Source organism: Ascaphus truei, chromosome 1 (assembly GCF_040206685.1).
Source record: "Ascaphus truei isolate aAscTru1 chromosome 1, aAscTru1.hap1, whole genome shotgun sequence".
In the NCBI taxonomy this organism is placed as follows: Eukaryota; Metazoa; Chordata; class Amphibia; order Anura; family Ascaphidae; genus Ascaphus; species Ascaphus truei.
Window position 1 is genome coordinate 275,713,356 of NC_134483.1, and position 15,264 is coordinate 275,728,619.

Below are 15,264 nucleotides of genomic sequence, written 5' to 3' on the forward strand. Positions count from 1 at the left end.
TTTCATGTGTCCATCCAGTTCAAGACATGCTAAATTTAGACGACGATTTTAGTACAAAAATATTATCAGTATATTGATCCAGAGGTAGGCAAACAAAACACCCAGTGAATATTATCTAACATAGGGGAGCGGAATCTTTTCCCTCTGCGCCCCCTGCCGGCTGTCCCCCTCTCCTCGCGTTCCCCCCCCCCTCCCCCTCCTTACCTTGGCTGGCATCATGACGTCACTTTGCCATGGCAAGGCAACGTCATATGACCCCGCTGTGTAATTTGATGCCACGTTGCTATGGTGACGCGCCACCAGATGTTTCCTGAACCAAGGTAAGGAGAAGTTAGAGGCTGTCACGGTGACTTTATGACAGGCTGTAATTTACACCAAAAAAAAAAAAAAAAAAAATATATATATATATATATATATATATATATTGGTTGACAAATCGCCAAAAAAAATCTACTCGCCACCTAGTACCAAACGTGTGCTGCTTGGGCCAATAGGAGCTCGCCACGATGTTAAATCCACTCGCCCGGGGCGAGCAAATGTATAGGTTTGTCGAACACTGTGTGTATATATATATATATATATATATATATATATAACTGGGTTTGAACTGGGACGAGACTTAGATATGATAAAATATAATTTATTCCTTGATAAAGGTGAACACAACAGATATACAAATAACAGGCAAAATATGGACACTTACTTAAAAAGGAAATGATGAAACAGTCATATCTGGACTGGCAGTTCATACAGCAATCTTCATAGTCATCAAGACACCAAAGACATGAAAGACCTCTGGCATGAAGACATTGCATAGCGTTTCTCTCAGCAATCAAGATGGTATAGAAAGACACATGAAGGACAATAGCCATAGGCTGACCCTGGTTCTTATACAATTATTTCCCTTTGAACACAACCTAAACCCAGCCCCTCTCATAAATCAGCGGTGAAGTTGACAGTTTTCCTCAGAGTAAAACTCCTCCCACCCAAGGACGTTTAAAAACTGCTTTTCCCTATCTTCATAACTTCAGTTCAGTAATACTTACTGGCACGTGAGACATATTAATACATTCCGTAACGCATGACGCTCCCAATGAGACTAAATATTACAGTGTAATACTAAAATTAAGAGATATTAATATCTGTCTGTTAGGACCGGCTAAACACCAGGTGTCTGTAACCGTTAGTTGCGGGTAAGTCCCACGAATACACATATGTAACTCTTAGCATGTTCAGCCAAGGACATCTCATAATATTCTTATATTTAATAAGGTCACTCATTCTGTAGCCCCACTCCTAAATCAGAGGCGTTTGGCCAGTCTACCACATGGCAGGATACTATGGTTTGTAAGTGTGAGTTATAACGCTCACAATCCACTCCAGCTTCCTGCAAACAGGTAGAGTCTTGAGCCTTTGATCAGGGCTGTTTCCTAACCATTTGTTCGCTCTCCTGACCATTTGCATTTAGTAGACAGGCATCTTTGAGGGTAATTTAAACAAAGGGCTAGAATCACTGTTTTAACATTAACCCTTTCCTGCCCGCAGCAACCCTAGTGTATGTGTGGGTGCAAACACTAGGATAACACAATACAGTTACACAGGGGAATAAGCATTTGGATATTGAAGTGAGGTGAAAACACATTACTGGACCTCAGTCCAGTTAACCCCTTGCTTCCCAGGTGAGGGTAGAGGGTGGCCAATTGGGGTGTAACCCCTTTAATCCCGGGCCAAATCCTGCCCATCGTCACAGAGGCCTTCGCTGCTTCTTCTGCATTTTAATTTAAATGCCTTCGGGAAGCGTGTGGGGCCTCTGTAACCCACGCACCCCCAGAAGAAAATCCCCCTCGTTTGCGCACCCCTGATCTAATGATACAGTATCTCATAAGGGGAAAAGTAAATTCCTTCCTGATTCCAAATATTGGCAATCAGATTACTTCCTGGATCAAAACCTTCCAGTGTTTACTTAATTGGTATATATACCTGTATACCTTTCCTTTCTAAAAAGATGTCCAGACTTTTTTTTTAACATATCAACAGTACTGTATCTGCTATTAGGCTCCATGGCTAATGAATTTCACATTTTAACTTCTGTAAAGGACCCTTTCCTTTGTTGCTGGTGAAATCTCCTTTCCTCCAACCTCAAGGGATGGCCCCGAGTCCTTTGTACTGCCCTTGAGATGAATAGTTCTTTTGAAAGCTCCTTGTATTGTCCTTGACTATATTTGTATATGGTTATCATATCCCCTGTTAGATGCCTCTTTTGTAATGTAAACAAATCTAATTTAGCTAGCCTTTCCTCAAATTAGATTATCCATCCCCTTTATTAATTTGGTAGCAGAGCCTTTATTAATTTGGTAGCTCTTCTCTGCACTCTCTCTAGTTCCATAATGTCTTTTCTATGGAGTGGTGCCTAAAACTGTACTCCATATTCAAGATGTGGTCTTACTAATGCTTTATAGAGGGGCATAATTATGTTTATTTCCTGATCACCCTGGCAGTGGGCACCATTGGGTTAATCCCTTCTCACTCTAGGTAGGACAGGAAATAGACTTTTGCAGGTAGGCCATATAAGGCCCCTCCCTCTACCTGCACCTTAGTCTTTTTCCTGTCCTCACAGCTAGGAGTAGGATTTTTTATTTTCTAACAGGACTCACCTACTGCACCTTGTGCAGATATCCAGGGTCTCAGCCTCTCTGCCCTGAAGCTCCGGTCGACGCGCCCTACGGGTGGCAAGACGGAGACCCCTTAGAGTCGGGGGAGCCCCTGGTTGGGGGGGGGAGCAGCTGCAGCCGCGGGCGGGGAAGCTTAGGTGCAAAGCCCCAGGACCAATCGAAGGCGCACAGCAGCTGCAGCTGGGAGCCGTGGAGGCCCAGACTCACCGCATTAGCGTCTGGTACGCTGCGGTAAAGTACCCAGGAGCCCGCTACACGCGGAGGGGGGAACAGCCATAGCTGCGAGCGGAGGAAGGCTCAATTGACCGCGCTAGCGTCTGGGACGCGGCGGTAAACTACCCCAGGAACTCTGCTATACGCGGAAGGAAGTAGCAGCCTTAGCTGCGAACCGAAGGAGGTTCATATTGACCGCGTGAGTATCTGAAACACTGCGGTAAAAGGGTACAGTGCACGCGGCCGCTCGGGAGCGCGCGCGTCACGTCCGGCCGGCAGATGCGTGCACAGACACGCGAGCCGTGCACGAGCACTTGATGACGTCAGAGAAGCGACGACCACACTGTGTGTATGTGTGAGTGAGAGCTGCAGCATGGAACGCTCAGCAGGGAGAAGCCAAGTGCTGGAAATGGATTCAAAAATGGAAACACCCAAAACTTCAGTTCCCAAGGCTAGGTGAGTCCTTAGTTTTAGTTCTACATGGGAAAGAGAGATGGTATATATACATTAGGGTGTATGTTTAGTATTTATTTTGTTTTTATAATTTAGTTCGGTGGTTACCCTCCCAGAAGCAGAATCTTCAAAAGGGACGGGGGAATCCCTGCAACATAAAAGAAAGGTTGCTAAGAAAACTAAATGGTGTTCAGCTTGTGAGAAACCAGCCCTAATAGGGAAGTAATTATGTGAAGATTGTCTTAAGGCACCTGCAGGTGATACCAATGAACAAATGAGCACTTTCCTTATTTATGAAGGAGGCTGTTAAACAGAGTGTTGATGCGGCAGTCCAGCAAGCTGTTAACCCTGCGCAGGAAAGATCTAGGTCCCAGACCAGTCTGGATAAGGGGAAAGGTTTTTTCATCATATGAGTCTGAAATTGATTGTTTTCATGTGTCAGAGGGTGAAATGGATTCATCAGATCAAGATATTCAGGAAGAGGAATCTGAATTTGATGTAGAAAGGGTGGATCCACTCATCAAAGCCATGATACAGGCTTTGGAACTGGAAGACACTGAGGAGTTAACCCACAAAGAAAGATAATTTTTTGGGGGCGAGACAAAGAGTGTCCTGGCTGCTTCAAGAGTTTCTGTACTGGCCTGCTGTTGACAAGCTGAGCGGTCTGCTGCTGCTGCTGCTGCTTTAAAAAGGTAGAGTCTTTACTATCCATCAAGTAATTAAGGACCTCATTCAGGTGGAGTTGGCGCAACCAAACGCCAGAGTATTTACGCCTAAAAGGTTTGGGAAGATGTATACATTCCCACAAGAGGAGGTAAAATTTTGGGATGTCAGCCCAAAGGTGGATACTGCTATTTCCAGAATAGTAGAAAAGACCACAATTCCAATAGAGGAACTTGCGTCATTGGAGGACGCTATGGATAGGAAGATGGATACGTATGGAAGAAAGCATACGTTACCGCAGGAACATCCTCAAACCTGCCATAGCAAATACGTCAGCAGCAAGGGCTATGCGAGTGTGGATTGCCAACATTGAAGAAGCAATATACAAAGGTGTGGAAAGAAGTGCTATTCTTAAAGCACTGTCCGAAGTAAATGAGCAGCAAAATCTATGGTGCTGGCAGTATCAGCAAGAAGGGCTTCATGGCTCAGACAGTGGATGGCTGACACAGCATCAAAGAACAACTTGTGTGGATTACCATTGAGGTGAGTTCCTCTTCGGTAACAAACTGGATGCAATAATAACAAAAGCATCAGGAGGTAAGAGCACTTTTACCTCAAGAAAAGCAGAAGATTCGGTTTCCAACAGGCTAATAGAAACCAATATAAGGAAGCAAAGGCATATAGACCTGGCACGTCATCTCCAAGACAAACAACATGGAGGGGCGGCCAGGACCGGCTTTTCGTGACAGTTGCCAGTAGGAGGGCGACTGAAGCAGTTTTCTGCAACATGGGCCCAAACAATACAGGACAATTGGGTATTACAGACCATTCGTCAGGGGTACAGTATAGAATTCAGAGAGATGCCAAGAAGAAATATGTTCTTAATAACATGGATACAGTCCAAGGAAAAAAGAAGGCAGATGAATTCGGCTTTAAAGAAATTATTACAAGCAGAAGTAATAAAGAAGGTACCTCAGGAAGAGGAAGTGGAATTTATTCCAGAATTTTTCTTGTAAAGAAACCTACAGGGGAGTACAGAACAATCCTAGACCTAAGAAGTGTGAATTTATTCTTGAAAATAAGAAAATTCAAGATGTTGTCGTTGAACCTGATTATTCAAGAGGTACAACCAGGAGACTGGATGGTGGCAATAGACTTAAAAGATGCTTATCTACATGTGCCCATAGCAAAGGGACACCAAAGATGCCTAAGGTTTACAGTAAATCAAGATCATTATCAGTACACAGCACTGCCATTTGGTCTGGCAACTTCCCCAAGGACGTTTACATAGGTTCTAGCTCCTCTAGTGGCAGAAATGAGAGAAAGAGGGGTAGAAATATACCCATACCTGGACGACATCCGGGTAAAATCAAGGAGTCTAGAGAAACTCCAGCAAGACCAGAAGATGATGATAACCTTCCTGGAACACCACGGTTGGTTAATAAACAGAAACAAGAGCCATCTCATGCCCACTCAGCTGTTAAGATTTCTGGGGGTAGAATTTGATACAGCAAAAGGAGAAGTGAGACTACCAGACGCAAAGAGGCAAGACATAGCCATGCAACAAAGAAGCTCAGGAAAGCTACCAGGACTTCAGCAGAAGAATGCATGAAGCTCCTAGGGAAATTCGCTTCAACATTAAGCGTCAGAAAATGGGCAGCAATACATATGAGACCAAGAATCTTGTTACACCCACACACAAAACAGGAATTAAAGTGGTGGGAAGATACCCGAAACCTGGAAAAAGGACAAACACTACACCCAGTGCACTGGGTAAGAATTACAACAGATGCGAGCAACACAGGTTGGGGTGCCCAGATGGGAGAAACATTGGTGCAAGGAACCTGGACAAACCAGGAAAAGCATCTTCCATCAAATCTGCCGGAATTAAAAGCAGTACAAAGGGCATTAGAAGCTTTCCAAAACCATATAAGAGGTGACTGTATAAAAATAGAATCAAACAACAGGTCAGTTGTCAAGTATATAGCCGAACAAGGAGGAACCAGGAGCAGAAAGCTGATGAACCTCACAGCAGAAATCCTCTTTTGGGCAGAGTGCCACTTGTCGGAAATTACAGCCATACATATCCCAGGACTAGAAAATGTCACAGCAGACTTTCTAAGTCGGAACATCATACACCCAGGAGAATGGGCATTATATCCACAGGTGTTTCAAGAACTGGTAGAGCGATGGGGTCAGCCAGACATAGATCTCATGGCGACACACCAAAACCGCAAGGTAAGGAACTACTGTGCCAGACAGTTTCATCCAAGCGCACAAGGCACAGATGCTCTCAGTTTCAAATGGCACTTCAAGTTGGTATACCTGTTCCCTCCAATTCCCTTAATTCCGGAAACAATCAGGAAATCAGGGAAGACCAAGCAGAGGTGATATTCGTAGCACCCTACTGGCCAAGAAGGCTTTGGTTCACACACTTGGTAAATATGGCAGTAGATACACCATGGCACATACTAGATCGCAAAGGGTTGATGCGACAGGGGCCAATATGTCATCCGAATGCCAAACAATGGGCTTTGACGGCATGGCGATTGAGCAGGAAACATTGAGACTGAAAGGTTGTTCAGACAAAACAATCCAAACCCTTTTACAAGCAAGGAAAAGTTCCACATCGAAAGTATACCATAGAATCTGGCTTTGCTTTCACGATTGGTGTGGAAAGGAAAAAACAGATTCCTGCAAAAAGTGGAGTTCCTGCAAAAAGGATTTGAGAAAGGTCTCAGTCTTAGCTCATTGAAAGTACAGAGGTCTGCACTATCAGCCTTGTTGGAAAGAAATCTGGCAATGGAAAGATTGATCATCAGATTCTTTCAGGCAGTTAAAAGGTTAAGGCCTCAAATCAAGAACAGGGTACCTACATGGGACTGGTCCCTAGTATTGGATGTACAAACAGCGGCTCCGTTTGAACCTATACAGGAGATAGGCTTGAAATGGTTATCATGGAAAATGGCGTTTTTGATAGCAATCACCTCAGCAAGGAGAGTGGGAGAACTACAGGCTCTATCAGCCAAGGAACCATTCCTAGTCATACATCAAGACAAGGCAGTTCTCAGACCAGTACATCAATTCCTGCCAAAAGTTGTATCACAGTTCCACATGAATCAAGAAATTGTGATTCCGACATTCCGTCCAGAACCAAAGAATAAGAAAGAAGAAAGACTACACAAATTAGACGTGGGAAGATGTCTTAAAGTGTACCTGGAAAGGATGCGAGATATCAGAAAGTCAGACAGACTATTCATCAATTCCAGAGGGACCGAAGAAAGGTCAAGAAGCATCAAAGACAACAATTTCCCAGTGGATAGTGTCTTGTATTAAAAGGCTTATGAAAGCAAAGGACAAGATAAACCTTTGAATATTAAAGCTCATTCTACAAGGGCCATGGCTACTTCATGGGCATTTAAGGCCCAGGCTACACCAGGACAAATATGCAAAGCAGCGGTCTGGTCCTCATTCAATACATTCTTGAAATACTACAGACTAGACGTACAATCATCAGCTGACGCAAGCTTTGGGCGTAGAGTGTTAGAAACTGTAGTGAAATAAAGTGTAAAGTGTATTAATAAAGGTCAAACTGATAAGGCATTAAACTGGTGTTGTCTATTCTGATGTATCCCTCCCTAAAATTTGCACTGCTTGGGTATGTCCCAATGGTGCCCACTGCCAGGGTGATCAGGAAAGGAGAAAATTTAAACAACTTACCGTAATTTTCTTTTCCTGGAACCATGGCAGTGGGCACATAGTTACCCTCCCTATGTACGTCTAATGCCTATCAGTTATATTTTTCAGCTATGGAAGAATCGTAAGACTAAGGTGCAGGTAGAGGGAGGGGCCTTATATGTCCTACCTAGAGTGAGAAGGGATTAACCCAATGGTGCCCACTGCCATGGTTCCAGGAAAAGAAAATTACGGTAAGCTGTTTAAATTTTCTCCTTTCCCTTCCATCCTTTCCCCGTTTAATGCAAGATAAGATCTTGTTTGCCTTTGCAGCTACTGCATGACTTTGGGCACTATTGCCAAGCCTGCTGTCTACAAACACTCCTAAATCCTTCTCCATCAAGGATTCTCCTAATTTATCTCATGTAAGTTCTTGTTTATTCTTGTTTCCCAAATGCATAACCGTACATTTATCTGTATTAAACCTCATTCCACTTACCTGCCCAAGTTTCCAGTCTCTCCAAGTCCTTCTGGCGAGAAATTACATCTTGCTCTGTTTCTACTATCTTCCACAATTTAGTATCTTTAGCAAAGATGGAGACTTTTCTCTCTATGCCAACCTCAAGATCATTAATAAACAAGTTAAAAAGCAGAGGTCCCAGTACCGATCCCTGTGGTACCACTCACAACTTTAGCCCAACCAGAAAAAGTTCAATTTCTGACGACTCTGTTGTATATCCTTCAACCAGTTTTCAATCCAAGTGCATATAGTCCTACCGAGTTCAATTCGCTTTATTTTGTACACCAACCTCTTGTGTGGATCCATATCAAAAGCATTTGCAAAATCTAACTGCATTACCCTGGACTAAATTTCTACTCGCCTATTCAAAGAAACGAATAATGTTAGTTTGGTACGATTAATCCATGCTAATTATTAATAATAATTTTGTTACCCTTTTGGTATTCCTGAATTTTATCCCATGCTAAACCTTCAAGTATCTCCCCACTGTTCTTGTAATCCTTTTTCTGTAATCCAAGCACTGTATTCTTATGTATATTAAAACATTTAATAAGTAATGCTTTGGGGCTCTGAATGAACTGTTGCGCGCTCTGTAGAGTCATTTATATTTTCGGACACATTTTGCCACAAGAAGTTTTTGTGTAGAGTGCATAGTTTTTTCTATAATAAACGGGAACCTGAGACTCTGGCAGATACCGGTATATATTAATTATATATTTTGCATACTTCTCAGTGGTGGAAGCAGATGGATATGATTGCAATTGAGTAAGGGGTTAATATTAACTAATTGAGAGTACCTTGCAGAGGAGAAAGGTGAGTTGGCTAGAGTAGCTGTATGTTAACCCTGGTCGCATATCTAAATCACTTGCTCACTTGTGTGCTGTTTGTGACAGATGGTATCTTGGGACGGATTGACGGGAGATATTGTTCATTTGAGGAATCTTTGCAAAGTTGAAAAGTGCGGCAGCTAGATAGTTGTGTATTAACCCTTGTCTCGTAAGTAGGTCACGTGCTTACATGTGTGCCCTACGTAACACCCTTTATAGCCCTTCATGCAGCAGGAAACAAATTGTAGTGTGGCTAGTGCTAGTTTATTATTAGCATGGTTTGAGTCTGTGAAGATGGGCTATGTACAGAATAAATCTCAGCAAGTCACAACGCAGAACATGTATGATATGATCATATGGGAATTGCATCTTCAACGCAGGACATTTGAATGCCAGACAAGCAACCGCTGCAAAACAGATTTATATTTTTTCACTGAAATAGGAAGAATCTCACTCCTGTAGACACTTAGGCCCATATTTACTAAGCACTATTCTGCCAAAATACATCTTCCAGTATGGGCTAATAGGTGTTTTCCTGCAGCAGAAGATGCCTTCTGACACAATGCTACATCTACTCAGTATGTTTGTTTGATCTTTTATTAACATCTACTTGGCCAACACCCTATTTAGAAGAACCATCTGTTTTAATGTCCCTCACATGTGCTAATTAAATTGCCTGGGCTGATCTGATCTGAATTCAGTCGAGTGCCATTCTAGAGCTATATACAGTAACCACACACATAGCAGCCCATGCTGTCTGCAGCCCATGCTCAAGTACCACATTTTAAGTAGCAATCAAAGTGCAGTTTAAAAGGGAGTTCAAAAGGAGTGGATAACACCAACTGGCCCCGAATCCTAGATTTGATCTACGCTGGAAAGGAGGATATTATCTATCCCAGACTGCACATCTCAGCACTTAACTATTGCTGTGATGCCACCTTTACTATTTATATTTGCTATAGCCTTGTGAGGATTTGCCGTTCTGGTGCTTCTGTCCCCTTAACCCTTACTCGCCCATCTGATCCCCATGGCACTCAAGAGAGGCAACCTAACGGTGGTACTTGCGCGCGGGTCCCGTCGGTCTCTTCTGTCTCTGGGCACACTCCCGTTCCTCTGGTCTTGATGCGCGGCGCGTACGCGGTCTCCCCATCGGTCGGCAGTCTCCGCCCCTCATTCCCGCCCTGATGTCAGGACTACACAGCGCGGCTGTGCTCCGCACTCCTCCTGTGGTCTCCGCCCCCGTACTGTCGCGGGTGATGTGGCGCGCGATGACGGCGTGCAACTGGGTCGACGGCGTGCGACCGGGTCGTCTGCGTGATGCGCGCACACTCTGAGTTTGTAATTGGCTGTGCAATAGGACGCACCTGCACGATCCAGCAGCCTATCAGGAACCGCAGCCCCATTTCCTGGTTGCCTCCCATTGGTGGGAGGTCCTTTAAATATACACTCTACGCTCTCTTACCTTGCCGAGCATAACTACAGTTTGTGTGACGCTGAACCTCACCTCCTTGAGCCTGTCTGCCTCATCTCGCTGCCTGACCCTGCCTGGAACTTGTACCTTGTGATATTCTCCTACGCTGACCCTGGATTGGATACGACGACTCTACTCTCTACTGCACTGCTCACTCGACTGAAACAGCCCTCAATAAAATAACTAATGACCTCCATGCTGCCAAAGACAGGTCATTACACTCTGCTCATATTACGTGACCCCTCTTTCACATTCAACACCGTGGACCACCCTCTTTCACATTCTCCATACTCTTGGTATTCGGAACAAAGCTCTATCCTGGATCTCCTCTTACCTCTCCCATCGTACTTTCAGTGTCTCTTCTGCTAACACCTCCTCTATTGATCTCTCTGGGGGTACCCAGGGCTCTGTCCTGGGACCCCTTCTCTTTTCTTTTTACACACTTTCCCTAGTTGATCTAATCACATATCTAGGCTTTAAATATCACCTCTATGCCGACGACACACAAATTTACTTTTCAACCTTGACCTTACTCCTGCTGTACAGATCAAAGTTTCTGAATGTCTCTCTGCGATATCATCCTGGATGGCCCTCTGCCGACTTAAACTTAACATGGCAAAAACAGAGCTCCTCATACTTCCTCCCAATCTTGGCCCTACTACCTCCTTCCATATTACTGTTGGAAGTACTATCATTCACCCAGAAGCCCAAGCACGCTGCCTAGGGGTCACACTTGACTCCTCTCTCACGTTCTCCTCTCACGTTCAAAACGTATCTAAAACCCGTCTCTTATTCCTCTGCAATATTACAAAGATACGCCCTTTCCTCTGTTGCTAGACTGCTAAAACTCTGACCTAGGCCCTCATTCTCTCCCGTCTCGATTACTGTAACCTCCTGCTGTCCGGCCTTCCTGCCTCTCACCTGTCTCCCCTACAATCTATCCTAAACGTTGCTGCTAGAATCACTCTACTCTTTCCTAAATCTGTCTCGGCGTCTCCCCTGCTGAAATCCCTCTCCTGGCTTCCCATCACATCCCGTATCACACATGCAATTCTCCTCCTCACTTTTAAAGCTTTACACTTTTCTGCCCCTCGTTATGTCTCAGCTCTAATTTCTCGCTATGCACCATCCCGACTCTTGCGTTCTGCTCAAGGATATCTTCTCTCTACCCCCTTTGTATTGAATGCCCTCTTCCGCCTTTAACCTTTCTCACTGACTGCCCCACACCTCTGGAATGCCCTTCCCTTCAATACCCGACTAGCACTCTCTATCCACCTTTAAGATCCACCTTAAGACACACTTGTTTAAAGAAGCATATGAATAGCACTGTGGCTAATACTATACACCTGATACATAAAGCTTGGCCCCTTGCAGATGCAGTTACCAGAACGCCCTCCTACAGTCTCTGTACGTTCTTCCTACCAATTAGATTGTAAGCTCTTCGGAGCAGGGACTCTTCTTCCGAAATGTTACTTTTATGTCTGAAGCACTTATTCCCATGATCTGTTATGTGTATTATTTGTTATTTATATGATTGTCACCTGTATTACTACTGTGAAGCTATATGCATTATTGGTGCTATATAAATATACATACATACAAGACTCCCTAACATATAATGGCCCTTAACCTTGATTTTTACCCTCTGCCCTATGCATATACAAACCACTGCTTTAAACAGACAAACTTGTCAGTTCAGTCTTTACTTGAAGATACTTGGAGCATTTAAAATGTGTTGATCTAGTTATTATTTTTATTAATATACTCTTAGCTTAAATATAATTTTTTTTTAAATTATATACTCTTAACTGGATTGTGGTCACCACCAGCTTCACATTGCAAAGTTCGTAACCAACCTCACACCGATGAGACCTATCAGGTCGAAAAAGCTGTCTGTGAGTAGGTTTACTGGCCCTGCACTTCTGAAACCCAGCTGTGCTAAGAAAGCTCTGCAATACGACAAGCATAAACTTACCGGCATCAATGTTAAAATGGATAAGGAGCGAAAAGGGACACCCTGTGTGCTCATTTGCATGTCATTACCCAGAATTCATGACTACAGTGGAAGCATTGTATGAAAGAAATAATGGGGAAAGACCGGTTTGTGGACCTGTCTGAGGTGCATAAGTGGTATTTTTACGTGCTGATCATCCTGGTCTAAGAGTTGTTGCATAAGTTGAATGTATTTCTTAACATTCATGTAATGTTACTACACCCTATTTTTTTCCTGATTCCTGCAAAGAAATGAAAATATTAAAACAAGCATGCTATGCAATTAAATAAACGACAGAGAAGCCCAATGCTACATCCAATATGACAAAAATACACAGTAAAATACTTATATATTCTCTTGAAAAAGGGTAATTTAGTTTAACCCTTTGGCCAAAGCATTGTAAGCCTGCAAGCTACGACAAGGCAGACCCTGTTCGCAAGTCCTAACACTACCAGATAAAATACTAATATATCTCTATTAGGATTAAAATTCTCATTTACCTCTATTAGGAGGGAGAAAGACCAACATTGGATCTATATCCAGCAGAATGAAAGGACCCACTAACTTGGGAAGTGGGGAGGTGCAGGCTTGAAACCTGGGAAGGAGGAGCCACCAACCTCCAACAGCTGAAACAGCTGAGAATAGGTTAAGACACAAAACCCCAGCTAGCTCTTTTTGACCTTTTTTCAAGAGAATATATAAGTATTTTACTGTGTATTTCCTGATCACCCTGGCAGTTGGCACCAGTGGGCACCATTGGGTTAATCCCTTCTCACTCTAGGTAGGAAAGGAAGTAGACTTTTGCAGGTAGGCCATATAAGGCCCCTCCCTCTACCTGCACCTTAGTCTTTTTCCTGTCCTCACAGCTAGGAGTAGGATTTTTTATTTTCTAACAGGACTCACCTACTGCACCTTGTGCAGATATCCAGGGTCTCAGCCTCTCTGCCCTGAAGCTCCGGTCGACGCGCCCTACGGGTGGCAAGACGGAGACCCCTTAGAGTCGGGGGAGCCCCTGGTTGGGGGGGGGAGCAGCTGCAGCCGCGGGCGGGGAAGCTTAGGTGCAAAGCCCCAGGACCAATCGAAGGCGCACAGCAGCTGCAGCTGGGAGCCGTGGAGGCCCAGACTCACCGCATTAGCGTCTGGTACGCTGCGGTAAAGTACCCAGGAGCCCGCTACACGTGGAGGGGGGAGCAGCCATAGCTGCGAGTGGAGGAAGGCTCAATTGACCGCACTAGCGTCTGGGACGCGGCGGTAAAGTACCCCAGGAACCCTGCTATACGAGGAAGGTTCATATTGACCGCGTTAGTGTCTGGACATTGCGGTAAAGGGTACAGTGCACGCGGCCGCTCGGCGCGTCACATCGGCCGGCAGATTCGTTCACAGACACGCGAGCCGTGCACGAGCACTTGATGACGTCATAGAAGCGACGACCACACTGTGTGTATGTGTGAGTGAGAGCTGCAGCATGGAACGCTCAGCAGGGAGAAGCCAAGTGCTGGAAATGGATTCAAAAATGGAAACACCCAAAACTTCAGTTCCCAAGGCTAGGTGAGTCCTTAGTTTTAGTTCTACATGGGAAAGAGAGATGGTATATATATACATTAGGGTGTATGTTTAGTATTTATTTTGTTTTTATAATTTAGTTCGGTGGTTACCCTCCCTGAAGCAGGATCTTCAAAAGGGACAGGGGAATCCCTGCAACATAAATGAAAGGTTGCTAAGAAAACTAAATGGTGTTCAGCTTGTGAGAAACCAGCCCTAATAGGGAAGTAATTATGTGAAGATTGTCTTAAGGCACCTGCAGGTGATACCAATGAACAAATGAGCAATTTCCTTATTAATGAAGGAGGCTGTTAAACAGAGTGTTGATGCGGCAGTCCAGCAAGCTGTTAACCCTGCGCAGGAAAGATCTAGATCCCAGACCAGTCTGGATAAGGGGAAAGGTTTTTTCATCATATGCGTCTGAAATTGATTGTTTTCATGTGTCAGAGAGTGAAATGGATTCATCAGATCAAGATATTCAGGAAGAGGAATCTGAATTTGATGTAGAAAGGGTGGATCCGGTCGCATCCCATATAAATGACAAATCTGGCCCAGATCAAAAGAGCCCAAATTATACCCCCTCCCCAAGCGCTGCCCAGGCTCAAAAAAAAGCTAAAAAATTCCGAGAGATCATGGAGACCTACTCACTGATCGATATATGGAGGGCCCAGCACCAGGGTCAGAGGGACTACACTTTCTTCTCCACCCCTCATCAGTCATACTCGAGGATTGATTATTTTCTGGGCACCAGTAACATCTTCCAGGCCTCCTCCCAGTCAAATATTGGACCCATCACCTGGTCCGACCACGCGCCAATTGACCTTTCCCTTACAATCCCCTTTGTTAAACACTCCCAATTTAAATGGAAATTGAATGATTCCCTTCTTAACTGCCCTGACACAGAGAAATCCCTACGTCTAAAACTAATAGAATTCTTTCAGATCAACAAAGGCTCTGCCTCAACCCCGGCTATGCTATGGGAGGCCCACAAAGCCTCCATAAGAGGAGAATTAATCTCCATGGCCTCACACAAAAAAAAGCAAAAATTTACACTCCAAAAGGAACTTACAGAAAAGATCTCCCACCTCGAAGCCCAACACAAAACCCTGCTATCTAAAAAGACCCTAAAATCGCTAAATTTAGCTAGAGCAGCCCTTAAAAACCTACAATTAGAGGAAGTTGAAAAAGCCCTCAGATGGTCAAAGCAAAAATACTTAGACAAAGGCAACAAAGCC

At 44.2% G+C, this 15,264-nt stretch overlaps 1 protein-coding gene across 4 annotated transcripts in view; it reads left to right on the plus strand.

The window, feature by feature from the left end:
* The window catches only part of ELP1 (elongator acetyltransferase complex subunit 1), a 132,398-nt gene that overhangs the window by 31,173 nt on the left and 85,961 nt on the right, over nt 1-15,264 (plus strand). The gene's annotated exons all lie outside the window — the stretch shown is intronic.